Source organism: Heterodontus francisci, chromosome 35 (genome assembly GCF_036365525.1).
Source record: "Heterodontus francisci isolate sHetFra1 chromosome 35, sHetFra1.hap1, whole genome shotgun sequence".
NCBI classification, from domain to species: domain Eukaryota; kingdom Metazoa; phylum Chordata; class Chondrichthyes; order Heterodontiformes; family Heterodontidae; genus Heterodontus; species Heterodontus francisci.
In genome coordinates this window covers 37,769,736-37,782,887 of record NC_090405.1, presented here as the reverse complement: position 1 = coordinate 37,782,887, position 13,152 = coordinate 37,769,736, and the positions used below count along the sequence as shown (strand labels likewise).

The following is a 13,152-nucleotide window of genomic DNA, read 5'->3' as shown; positions in this document are numbered from 1 at the left end:
GACTCTTAAATGCCCTCTGAAATGGCCCAGTAAGCCACTCAGTTCAAGGGCAATTAGGGATGGGCAACAAATGCTGGCCAATCTCAGCGACGCCCACATCTCATGAAAGAATAAAAAGACCCAGTGCATTAGTTTGTGTACAGCAAGCTCCCACAAATAGCAATGTGACAATGACCAGATAATCTGTTTTAGTGATGTTGGTTGAGGGATAAATCTGACACCAGGGAGAACTCCCCTGCTCTTCTTTTACATCCAGACAGTGAAGGGACCTTGGTTTAACGTCTCAAATGTAAGATGGCACCTCTGACGTTGCAGCACCCCCTCAGTACTGCACTGAAGTGTCAGCCCTAGAACGTGCTTAAGTCTTTGGAGTGGAACTTGAAAAACTTGCTGGCTCAAAAGGTGAGCGCACCAAAACTAACATCTGAAAACACATTACTACTATCACCACAACTAACATGCTTTTGTATCTCATTTTAACACCCAAAGACATCCTAGAGCACTTCAGAGGTGTCAGGAAAATATGATACGCCAAAGCTTGATTTAGGAAAGATTTAGGGGCGGCACAGTGGCTAGCACTCCAGGGAACCGGGTTCGATTCTGGGTACTGCCTGTGCGGAGTTTGCAAGTTCTCCCTGTGACCGCGTGGGTTTCCGCCGGGTGCTCCGGTTTCCTCCCACAGCCAAAGACTTGCAGGTTGATAGGTAAATTGGCCCCTAGTGTAGGTAGGTGATAGGGAATATGGGATTACTGTAGGGTTAGTATAAATGGGTGGTTGTTGGTCGGCACAGACTCGGTGGGCCGAAGGGCCTGTTTCAGTGCTGTATCTATAAATAAAAATAAAAAATAAAATGACCAAATGTTTGGTCAAAGAGATTAGCTTTAAGGATGGAGGGAGGTGGAGAGGGGTTTGAAAGGGGAATTGTTGAGCGTGAAACTCAAACAACTGAAGGCACATCCAGAATCATCGTGCATTATATCCAACAGTTTGATATCAGGTGGATACAGCTGCCAGCTTAGCACTTTGGGGAGGCCAATGGTTAGTTTACAGCTCCCACTAGCCAGTGAATTTGTTCCTTACTACAGTTCAGCTGCTTTAACAGCATCCGAATGAGTGACAGCTTCAGTAACATACTTGGTCGCGACCCAAAAGTTAGCAAGTGTTTTCACAATTAATTCATGATTCCCACACGACCTCTCAGTCTGGGGTGGGTGGGGGTGGAAAATTACTGAATAAAAATCTAACGAGACATTAGAAAGGAGGAATATGAGGGCAAAACAGTTGCTCGAGCACTGGGACCTAAAGCAGATGGTTGGGCATGCAGTTCCCAGACTTGGTTGTTGTTGAAATGCCACTTCCCTTACAAGCTGGCAAGCTTCACCGCATCACAACTGGGTAGGAGACAGAAGGAACGCTACAGAAACCTTGCACACCCTGCAGGCGACCTGCCCATCAACACCACGGACTGCGACCTTGGGAGAAAGACGCAGGTCAGCGCAACCCACTCAGAAATGAAAAGATGGTATCAACCCAGTAACAGGCAACAGAGAAGTACAGAGAATGAATCCAAGTGATCCAGAAGAAAAAGAAAACAAAAAATCGAGCATGCAATACACTTAAACATCATTGCTATTCAGAAGCAGCCACACACACACACTGCTGTGCAGCAAGTGTCAAAATGACCATCCAACATTTTGAGGGAAAGTCCATATTGTCTAGTTTTGACAGCCAGGCTTACAAGGTTATATGCAACACTGATACAAGATGACTCACAGAACATTCATGGATTCAACTTTTGCCCTTTTTGCTGGGGCAATGGAATGCACAGATATTAACATACCTCAAGGCCATTATAGGGAAAATCAAACTTTTTTTTTCTTTCAACACAATAATCAGCAGCAAAAGTGAAGCGATGTATAAGCACCTCCTCCTCTCGGCCCTCAACAGAAGCACTAATATTCACAAGACATCACAAAATAATTACAGATCAGATAAGGCCATTGTGCCCGCTTGAGCTCATCCTTCCAGAATGACTAGAGTCCCCTTGTTGATCCTTAAATGATTCCAAGGTTTTTGGGTCCACCACTCTATCTGGGACTCCATTCCATCACTTGTACCAATCTGCAGTACAAGCCAGGATTCAGCGCAGTAATTTGAGTTCTGTCCTAAAACAAGTTAAATACTCTTTCATTGTACTAGGTTGCGTAACTAACTGCAACACAGAGAAGCAGCCAACTGTTATTGTGTTCACTGATTAAAATGAGATTATTCTATTCCACCAGCAAAATTAAAACTAAAATTTACGTTGAAAACTAAAAATGACAAATTCAAGGTAAGACAACTGCACTAAAACTGAAAGCAACATTATGTTACGAGGATTTCCTTTTTTTTTTGTTAAAAATTGAGAATTTGTATTTTAAAACTGAAAAGGAATGCTGGAACTGTAAAGAGTTACTGGAAGGTTTGGACTGAGCGTGAAACTGTAAAGAGTTACTGGAAGGCATCTGCTTTCAAATAAAAACCCAGCAGGGGTTGCTTTGGCTTGGAGAGATGTTTGCAGAGAAGTGACAAGCCAAGATTTATAGATATCATCAGACTTCTGGAAGGTTTGGGTTTCAATTTGAACTGTTAAAGGACAGTTGGTATTTCTGCCTAGACAGAAGTAAAACAGCTCATCTTTCTCTTGAAAAGAAATCCTGCATCAAGAGATTCCTACCTCCTCCTGCATTTGAAGAAATCCTGCATGTTTGCAGAAACGTTTGCATGTTGAATGTGTGGAACTGAAGCCTTTTTGCTGCGCTCTTACTGTAAGATATTGTTTGGAGTCTTCCGTAGCTGCATCGCTTGGAAAGCCTACCCGAACTGATCAACCACCTCGCTGGGAAAGACCTGTTCTAGGAAGATCCCATTGACAGCCGCTGAAGCCTTTGGGACACCTCACCAAAACAAGAGATTGCCATACCTTCATTTCAGCCTAAGTGGTTTTGTATTATTCCTTCCATTTCTTTGTAACAGCTGCAAACAAAAATCCCTTTATTTTATATTTTTCCCAGTTAACCAGTTGTGTATGTATGTGTGTGTGTGTGAGGGCTAGGATAAATAAGGGGCTTTAATATTCCAATTTGTGTGCATGTTTTATGTAGTAATTGGTTAAAACTTGGTTTATAATAAACTGATAATTTTGCTGCTTATTAAAGAAACCTGGTTAGTGTGTTTAATTCTGGGAAAAGAGAGTATATGATTGACCGTATCGGTAAGTGGGAAAATTTAAATATATGTTGTGATCTGTGGAGAAGTGGGACTGAATTAACAGTGCACTCTTCCAGCCTTGTTCCTAACAATTATTTCAACAACCGAATCAATCAGCAGTACAACTCTTGGAAAGATATTGGCGCAGTGGTTAGCACCGCAGTCTCTCAGCTCCAGCGACCCGGGTTCAATTCTGGGTACTGCCTGTGTGGAGTTTGCAAGTTCTCCCTGTGTCTGCGTGGGTTTCCTCCGGGTGCTCCGGTTTCCTCCCACATGCCAAAGACTTGCAGGTTGATAGGTTAATTGGCCATTATACATTGCCCCTAGTATAGGTAGGTGGTAGGGAAATATAGGGACAGGTGGGGATGTGGTAGGAATATGGGATTAGTGTAGGATTAGTATAGATGGGTGGTTGATGGTTGGCACAGACTTGGTGGGCCTAAGGGCCTGTTTCAGTGCTGTATCTCTAAACTAAACTAAAACAGGCAAATAAAACCTCTGTTCCCATTCAAGCCAACGCTTCTTACAGCCTGCAGTTGTGCAAGAGGAACAATATTAAAATAAATTCTAGTTGGAAAAAAACTAAAAAGACAAGAATGGAACATAAAATGCCACTTTCATAGCATAATTTTCATCTTGGGAGAAATTTTTAGTGCGAGTAAAATTTGGGAGCAATCATAGATCTTACACAAAAGGAGGCCATTTAGCCCATTGTGCCTATGTTGTCTCTTTGAAAGAGACATGCAATTAGTCCCACTCCTCTGCTCTTTCCTCAATGGCCCTGTAATGTTTTTGTTCCTTTTCAAGTATTTATCCAATTCCCTTTTGAAAGTTACGATTGAATCTGCTTCCGCCACTCTTTCAAACAGTGCATTCCAGATCACAGCTCACTGGGTAAAAACAATTCTCAACTCCCTACTGGTTCTTTTGCCAATTATTTTAAATCTGTCTCCTCTGGTTACCAACTCATCAGCAAGACAAAACCATTTCTCCCTATTTATCAGAGCCATTCATAATTTTGAACACCTCCATTAAATCTCCTCTTAACTTTCTCTGTCCCTTAGGACCAAGTTCATGGTTTATAAGGCCTGTGTTCTCAGCACCTTGCTGTCTGGCTGTGAAACATGGGCGACTTACAGCTACCAGGAAAAGTAGCTCAATAGTTTCCATCTTTGCTGTCTGTGGCGCATTATGGGTATATCCTGGCAGGACAAAATCACAAATGTGCAGTTATCTCAAAGGCAGAGCTCCCAAGTGTGCTGGCAATAATCAAACAGAGGCAGCTTCGGTGGATCAGACACGTCTGCAAGACGGAAGACGGTCACATACACAAGGACCTTCTGTATGGTGAGGTAGCCAGGGCTAGACGATCAGTGGGGCACTCAAAGTTCTGCTTCAAGGATGCTTGCAAGCGTGACATGAAGGCTCTAAATGTCGACTAGCGCACCTGGAGGTCATGAGCTGGCGCAAGAGGAAAATGCCGACACATCCTGTGGATTGGTGTACACTACTACCATGACCAGTTGCTACAGCAGCTTGGCAACAGGTGCTAATGTTAAAAACAACTCACAGCATCACTTGGCAGCTTCACGTGCAGCACTTGTGGCAGAACCTGCATCTCAAGAATTGGCCTTCACAGCCATCAACAAAGGTGCACCAAGAGAAGACACCCCATGTAAACAGATTGCTTGCTGCGTGTCCACCTTTCGTAGATGGAAGGACGTCAGCCAACCAACCTTCTCTGCTCTAAGGAGATCAATCCCACCTTCTCTAGTCTCACCACGTAACTGAAGTCCCTCATTCCTGGTACCATTCTAGCAAATCTCCTCTGCATCCTCGCCTAATGCCTTAACATCCTTCCTGAAGTGTGGTGCCCAGAATTGGACACCTTATTTCAGTTGAAGCCTAACTAGTGATTTATAGATTTAGCATAACTTTCATGCTTTTGTACTTTATTTATAAACCCAAGGATCGCATTTGCTTTTTTTCAGTCTTTTAAAGGAAGGGCAGGAAGAGCAAGTTGAAGAGTCAATTTTTTCTGAAGAATACAACTGAAAGACTATACCTCCAGCTCCACAGACACTACAAACAAATAAATTGGAGTAAAATGCTGGAACTCAATTTTGGTACACACATCATACCCAATGCATCAATCAAATTTCACAATAGTTTCTGAACTTTGATGCAACAGACATAATTTAATTTTCACAGGCTGTATTTAAGAGCCTGTTTTTAAACTTCTCAACCAATCAGAATATACCAAAGATTGACGCCAATTTCACAGCTACAAAGCAGCATTCAAATTCTTGCCAGCAGACTAAGCAGTCGACCCCAAAAAGTGTCAGAAACATGGCACTTAACAGCTAACAACACTTCAGAAGCTAAATATTGAATTTATATCTTGGCGTCACTTATTAACACTTCTTGTTGATTTACTTAAATTTTTTTTTTTAAGAGGTTTTTTGGGGGGAGTGTGGGTGCGGAGAAGAGGTTGGCAGGTTTCTTCTCTCATGCACAATTTTGCAGATCCTCAATTCTGACAACCCCACCTCACCCTGCTTCGAGATCCCACCTAGGTGCCCATTACTCATGTAAGGAACGTTGTCAGGCTATTTGTGGGTCTCACATAGAATGGTTACAGTACAGAAGGAGGCTATTCAATCCATCATGTCCGTGCCAGCTCTCTGCAAGAGCAATTCACCTAGTCCCACTCCCTTGCCTTCTCCCCGTACCCCTGTAAATTTTCTCTTGATAATTATCCAATTCGCTTTTGAAAGCCACAACTGAATTCGCCTCCATTACACACTCAGACAGTGCATTCCAGATCCTAAACATTCGCTGCATAAAAAAGTTTTTCCTCATGTCGCCTCTGCCTTCTTTTGCCATTTACCTTAAATCGGTGTCCTCTGGTTCTTGACCCTTCTGTCAATGGGAACAGTTTCTCCTTATCTACCCTGACCAAAACTCTCATGATTTTGAGCACCTCTATCAAATATCCTCTTAATCTTTTCTTCTCTAGGGAGAACAGCCCCAGCATCCAATGCCTAGGCACATGTACACCCTTAAGTCGCTGGGTAGGGAGTCACACAGAAGTTATACCTTTAAAGCAAGCCACAAGTCATTAGCAGAACTCACCAAGAATGTTGTCCATCATTCCCCAATGTATCCTGACTGATGGTTTTTACATAAGTTGTTTGGATGACCCTTCACCATTACACAGGGGTACATCAACTACCCCAGTTTACCTACCTATTAGTACAGCCAACTTGTGGGATTAGCAGAGTTGACACCTTAAATTATGTCTCATCCAATAACTTGAAGTAATGAAACATTTCAGATATACATCACCTTGAATGATAAAATCTGAATGCTTAAAAACTAAACCGACAAAATTTTCAGGTAAAAATGGCTTTAAAAACAAAAATCTTTATTCTTAGGATGTGAGCAAAGCTGGCACACTTGTCTTTGTTGCCCATCCCTGAGAAGATGCTGATCGTGTGGCAACCAAGTGTCTGGCTAGGCCACTTCAAAGGGCATTAAGAGTTGAGCACATAGTGGAGGACTGGAGTCACGTGTAGGCCAGACTGGGTAGGAATGGACAGCAAAGACATGCTTGCATTTATATAACGCCTTTCACGACCTCAGGATGTCCCAGAGAGCTTCAGAGCCAATGAAATACTTTGTGTCGTCACTGTTGTAAATGTGGCAGCCATTTGCCCGCAGCAAGCTCCCATAATCAGTAATGTAACAATCCCCCGACAATCTGTTTCAGGGATATTGGTTGAGGGATAAATAGTGGCCTTTTTTACAACAATCCGGCACCTTTGATTTTCTGGTGCCAACTCACAAATTACCAGATTTATTGGATTCAGTATCTCTCAGCTTGCCGTAGCAGCATTTGAACTCTTAGCAGCTGGGTTGTTAGTCCAGTATCATAACCAGTATGCTACTGCATCGTTTTAGCTCACATTGAATTAAAAAGTCAAAAACATTGCAATCAACGGCAAATGCATAAAAGGATCAGTGAGCAAAACACTGCTTAAATAATGTAAACTAGCAAAGAGGTCTGAGACTTGCAATTACCTGGTGTTGCTGGTGCTACAGGTGATCAAGAGACCACTTGGAGGGACAATCAGCCACAAGATTTAGGATCATCATTCACAAGCAGGACAAAATCTTCAAACTCCAGTGTTTACTGAAAACAGAAAAATGGAAGAAATATTGTGCTGGGACGGTGGGAGTCTTTCAGAGATTTCACACATGCAAATGGAGTTTTGTATTCAGCACCGCATCTCAACTTACATTCACCAACCACTAACACGGTACTGCCTGCAGAGGTTCAAACACTGACGGATACATCTGATCTTTAAAGTACTGCTCCTGGACCATATATTTCACGAGGATAGACTGCATTTAAAAATCCACAAATTAACTATTGCTGAACCACTCAATTGTGGGGGAGGGAGAGGGGGGGGAGGAAGAGAAGAAAGGAGAGGGGGGGGGAGGAAGAGAAGAAAGGAGAGGGGGGGGGAGGAAGAGAAGAAAGGAGAGGGGGGGGGAGGAAGAGAAGAAAGGAGAGGGGGGGGGGAGGAAGAGAAGAAAGGAGAGGGGGGGGGGAGGAAGAGAAGAAAGGAGAGGGGGGGGGAGGAAGAGAAGAAAGGAGAGGGGGGGGGAGGAAGAGAAGAAAGGAGAGGGGGGGGGAGGAAGAGAAGAAAGGAGAGGGGGGGGGAGGAAGAGAAGAAAGGAGAGGGGGGGGGAGGAAGAGAAGAAAGGAGAGGGGGGGGAGGAAGAGAAGAAAGGAGAGGGGGGGGAGGAAGAGAAGAAAGGAGAGGGGGGGGAGGAAGAGAAGAAAGGAGAGGGGGGGGAGGAAGAGAAGAAAGGAGAGGGGGGGGAGGAAGAGAAGAAAGGAGAGGGGGGGGAGGAAGAGAAGAAAGGAGAGGGGGGGGGAGGAAGAGAAGAAAGGAGAGGGGGGGGGGGAAGAGAAGAAAGGAGAGGGGGGGGGGAAGAGAAGAAAGGAGAGGGGGGGGGGAAGAGAAGAAAGGAGAGGGGGGGGAAGAGAAGAAAGGAGAGGGGGGGGGAAGAGAAGAAAGGAGAGGGGGGGAAGAGAAGAAAGGAGAGGGGGGGAAGAGAAGAAAGGAGAGGGGGAAGAGAAGAAAGGAGAGGGGGAAGAGAAGAAAGGAGAGGGGGAAGAGAAGAAAGGAGAGGGGGAAGAGAAGAAAGGAGAGGGGGAAGAGAAGAAAGGAGAGGGGGAAGAGAAGAAAGGAGAGGGGGAAGAGAAGAAAGGAGAGGGGGAAGAGAAGAAAGGAGAGGGGGAAGAGAAGAAAGGAGAGGGGGAAGAGAAGAAAGGAGAGGGGGAAGAGAAGAAAGGAGAGGGGGAAGAGAAGAAAGGAGAGGGGGAAGAGAAGAAAGGAGAGGGGGAAGAGAAGAAAGGAGAGGGGGAAGAGAAGAAAGGAGAGGGGGAAGAGAAGAAAGGAGAGGGGGAAGAGAAGAAAGGAGAGGGGGAAGAGAAGAAAGGAGAGGGGGAAGAGAAGAAAGGAGAGGGGGAAGAGAAGAAAGGAGAGGGGGAAGAGAAGAAAGGAGAGGGGGAAGAGAAGAAAGGAGAGGGGGAAGAGAAGAAAGGAGAGGGGGAAGAGAAGAAAGGAGAGGGGGAAGAGAAGAAAGGAGAGGGGGAAGAGAAGAAAGGAGAGGGGGAAGAGAAGAAAGGAGAGGGGGGAAAAAATCATCCTATACTGTCCTTGTGCACCTCTCAACAACCAGTTTCAGAGCTCAGCAGAGCATGGCAAGAGCTAACAGACACATCCTTTAGGGCTGGGATCATGCATGGCACAAGAGGAGAAACAGCTTTGATAATAATGAAGAAAAATGGAAGGGTTCTGCTGCTATAAGCAGAGCTCCTTGACTGCTGTTTGCCCCGAGAGTGCAGTTGTGAGACACTCGATTCTAAAGCCAGTGCCATGCTCTCCCAGGAGCAGGGTCAGATTTTTAGCTGGCCCAAACGCCACTTACAAGCAATTCACCAGACGCCCCCGTCTGTCATGGCACCAGCACTGTCTGGCCGCCAGACGAAAGCGATTGGCTCACGTTGGACCAATGTCCAACTGCAGCTCGAGTATCCAAGGTTTCTAATCTTTATCACTTTCCCAACATCTCAGTACTAGAATAAATGAAAGATACATTCCAAGCTGAACATTTTCAAGATTCACTGCCTGTTTAGACAATGCACTGCATGATCAGGATGTCTGTGTATGCCGATACATATATCACACATAGGCACATGCAGATTGGTGTAATAGTTTACACTTACTGTGAGGTGACTCTGCCACTCTTCTTTTTTTTTGGAATGACGCACACACAGATATCAATCATTTCATAAACTTGACCTCGCCACATAAGTTACTCTGCATCTTACTTGTATCAGGGAACAAGTTTGCTTTTAAACTACAGAGACAGAGACAGAGACAGAGATTCAGGTGTTACTTACAGCAAAGTAGGGCTCTTTCTCCATTAAAAAATGCTATTCACCAGGATGATATTAAGGTTAAGTTTTCAATGGAGCTCCACAAACAACATTTCTCGGTCTATAGAAGAACAGGACAAGACTGGAGTCAGCTGCACAATCTGTCTTTTAAACAGACAAGCCACCAAAACAAGGTCGCTTGATCTGGACCCTACAAAGATCTGAGAAATATGCAAGGGAATCAGCAACCTTTTTATTTCAGTAATATTGTAAGTATATGTCCCGTATCCATCATTTGAACCAGCTCAGTTTGAAACAGCATCATTTTCACAACACCTCTTAGTCTCAGAATATCAGAGCACTACTGAAGCCCTATATCGAATGTACTAGTGTTGTTTCTTAAATGCAGGGGGAGTCAGAGAAGCTCCCTGCTACTCCCTCATCGATCACCATCCCTCTTTTATCATCATACTGTCAAAAGGCTCTCTATCAGTGCCTCTTCCCACAAGTAAAAGACTGCTATGCTGGACTTGAGAAGAAGACACAAGCGTCACAGCATTCAGCTGCAAGACAGGTGTCTCAGTCGGCGAGCACATCAAAGGGAATTCTTTTGGTTGCTGAATTAAACAAGCTTGAATCTCACTGGTATACACCTAGATTGAAATATTGCGATGGAGAAACAAGAAAGCCAAATACCAACAGCTCCTGTTGCAGGATGGAGGGAAAAGAAAAGACAACATGTACAGAGCTCCCTTGATAAAACACGCCATCTCCAACCTTTGAAGTAAATTTCTTACTGCAAGATTTCTTGTCCCCGTGCATTACAGAATCAAACTGAAACCTAGAACTTCTCCCCCAGCGTCGCAATTGGTACAACACAACCAAACACCACAGGCCAAATCTCCCTGGAAAATTATCGACGAGTTCACGACGCACCCAGTTATCAATGCGGAACCCATCCATTAAGCTTGGGAGATGAGGAGCAAAGCTGAGTGTTACAAATCTCCAGAACAAATTGGTTGATTTCCACCACTCTGCCATATGCCTCACTCAAACAGCAGCACACCCTCTATCTCCCCATTATTTTGCAAAGACTTCAAAAGCAGTGCTGCAGTACTACTTCAGGGTCCCACAATTACAAAGACAATTCTGCAGGACAGCAACTGGAACATGAAAACACAGACCGGTTGGGCCATTCCTGTTCCTGCATTGTAACTTCTATGTATTTGCATCACCGATTATTTTATCTGGCTATTTGAGACCACTGTACTTCAGACTCCATCCCCCTCCTAACAAATAACTGGGGAAGGTCTGTACAGACTGTACAAAACTGCTCTCCTATGCTGTAATGTTTGGCATCTGCCAGAAAATATGGGGCATAGGTTAAACTTAGTTTCACACAGCCTTATGCAGGGGGGGTTATTAAACAAAATTAGACAGCAAACAACATAGCAGTTATCAGGACAGATGGCCAAAAGCTTGGTCAAAAAGGTAGATTTTAAAGAAGGAAAGCGATGCAGAGAGGCAGGGAGGTTTAGGGAGGGAATTCCCGAGCTTAGGGTCCAGGCAGCTGAAGGCACGGCCGCTAACTGTGGAGCGATTAAAATCGGGGATGCGCTAGAGGCCAGAATTAGAGGAGCTCAGATATCTAGGAGAGTTTTTGGGACAGCAGGACGTCACAGAGATATGGATGGGTGTGGCCTTGGAGCAACTTGAAAACAAGGATGAGAACATCTGAATCGAAGGCGTTGAAGGAGAATATAGGTCAGCAGGTACAGGGGCAATGGCTAAACTGGACTTGGCATGAATTAGGATACCAACAGAATTTTGGATGACCTCAAGTGATAAGTGTGAGCTAAAGCATTTTGGGAGGACTTACAAGGCAAGGGAATATACAATGGATGGTTGGACCCTAGGAAGTACAGAAGGTCAGAAGTACTTGCCCATAGATCACTGAAGCACAGGCAGATACGGTGGTTACAAAAGCATATGGGATACTTGCCTTTATCAGCCGAGGCATAGAATATAAGAGCAGGGAGGTTATGATGGAGCTGTAAAAAACACTAGTTAGGCCACAGCTGGAGTACTGTGTACAGTTCTGGTCACCACACTATAGGAAGGATGTGATTGCACTGGAGAGGGTGCAGAGGAGACTCACCAGGATGTTGCCTGGGCTGGAGCATTTCAGCTATGAAGAGAGACTGAAAAGGCTAGGGTTGTTTTCCTTAGAGCAGAGCAGGCTGAGGGGGAACATGATTGAGGTGTACAAGATTATGAGGGGCATTGACAGGTTAGATAGGAAGAAACTTTTTCCCTTAGCGGAGGGGTCAATAACCAGGGGGCATAGATTTAGAGTAAGGGGCAGGAGGTTTAGAGGGGATTTGAGGAAAAAAAATTTCACCCAGAGGTTGGTTGGAATCTGGAATACATTGCCTGAAGGGGTGGTAGAGGCAGGAACCCTCAACATTTGAGTCGTATTTATATGAGCACTTGAAACGCCACAGCATACAAGGCCTCAGGCCAAGTGCAGGAATACGGGATTAGAATAGTTGAGTGCTGGATGGCCGGCACAGACACGATGGGCCGAAGGGCCCGTTTCTGTGCTGTACGACTGTTTATGGAAGGCAGAAGATAGGCGGCCAGCCCAGGGAAGCACTGGAATAGGCGCGTCTGGAGGTAATGGAGGCAACAAAAGCATGGTGAGGGTCTCAGCAGCAACTGAAAGCTGGAAAGTCTGCTAGCTGTGAGTTCTAGCCCACAGTACACAACTCCTCAACCAACACAAACTGGCAACCTCGTTCAGAAAAGGGCAGACAAACAGCTGGGGTGGGAAGTGGAAACATTCACACTCGCTCCTGATATTGTAGCTGACAGATGTTGCCTGGGGGGGCGGGGGGCAGAATAGAAAACTTTATTCTCAATCCGAACACCATGATCAAAGTGAGACAAAACGATCTGCGCGCCAACATTCCTCAGCTCAATAAGTGCAAAGATTCAGGCAAAGACAAAGTTAAAGAAGGTGTTGCTGAATCTGCAACTTCCATCTGATGCCATTTTTTTCTTTACTGCCTTCCAATGAATGAAATCTCAGCAGTGATAAGCTGAGTGTTAATGGAAGCAGTTTCTATTTATGAAAGTAGACACCAGCCTCTGAAGCAATTTTATTTTAGCACAAAGTGGTTTTTTTTTTAAATGCATCGCGTTTCCTTGGCCTTTGCAGCTTCAGTGGTAAAGGAAGTGGCGACAACAGCTTAAACTGCCAGAGGGAAAGTGCCTGCCACATCAAAATCAACAGTGATCCCACACCCAATGCATTATAACAAGGGAGAAGAGAAATGCACAACACATGACAAGCTGAGACACCTATATACCTACAATATGCACCTATTGCTTGAGCTGGCATCAAAAATATCCTATTGTGGACTTGAAGCTGGAACTAATGCAA

The 13,152-nt window shown here is 44.7% G+C and overlaps 1 protein-coding gene across 7 annotated transcripts in view; it reads right to left on the bottom strand.

The window, feature by feature from the left end:
- The window catches only part of LOC137350622 (casein kinase I-like), a 180,403-nt gene that overhangs the window by 154,712 nt on the left and 12,539 nt on the right, over positions 1–13,152 (bottom strand). For 3 of the 7 annotated variants that reach the window (XM_068015373.1, XM_068015370.1, XM_068015377.1), the window contains one exon: positions 7,334–7,445. The exons of 2 other annotated variants lie outside the window; for them this stretch is intronic. The gene's annotated coding sequence lies outside the window, so the exon portion shown is untranslated. Of the gene's footprint in view, positions 1–7,333; positions 7,446–9,731; positions 9,829–13,152 lie in introns of all 7 variants that reach the window. 2 more of the 7 variants (XM_068015371.1, XM_068015372.1) reach the window with 1 other exon arrangement.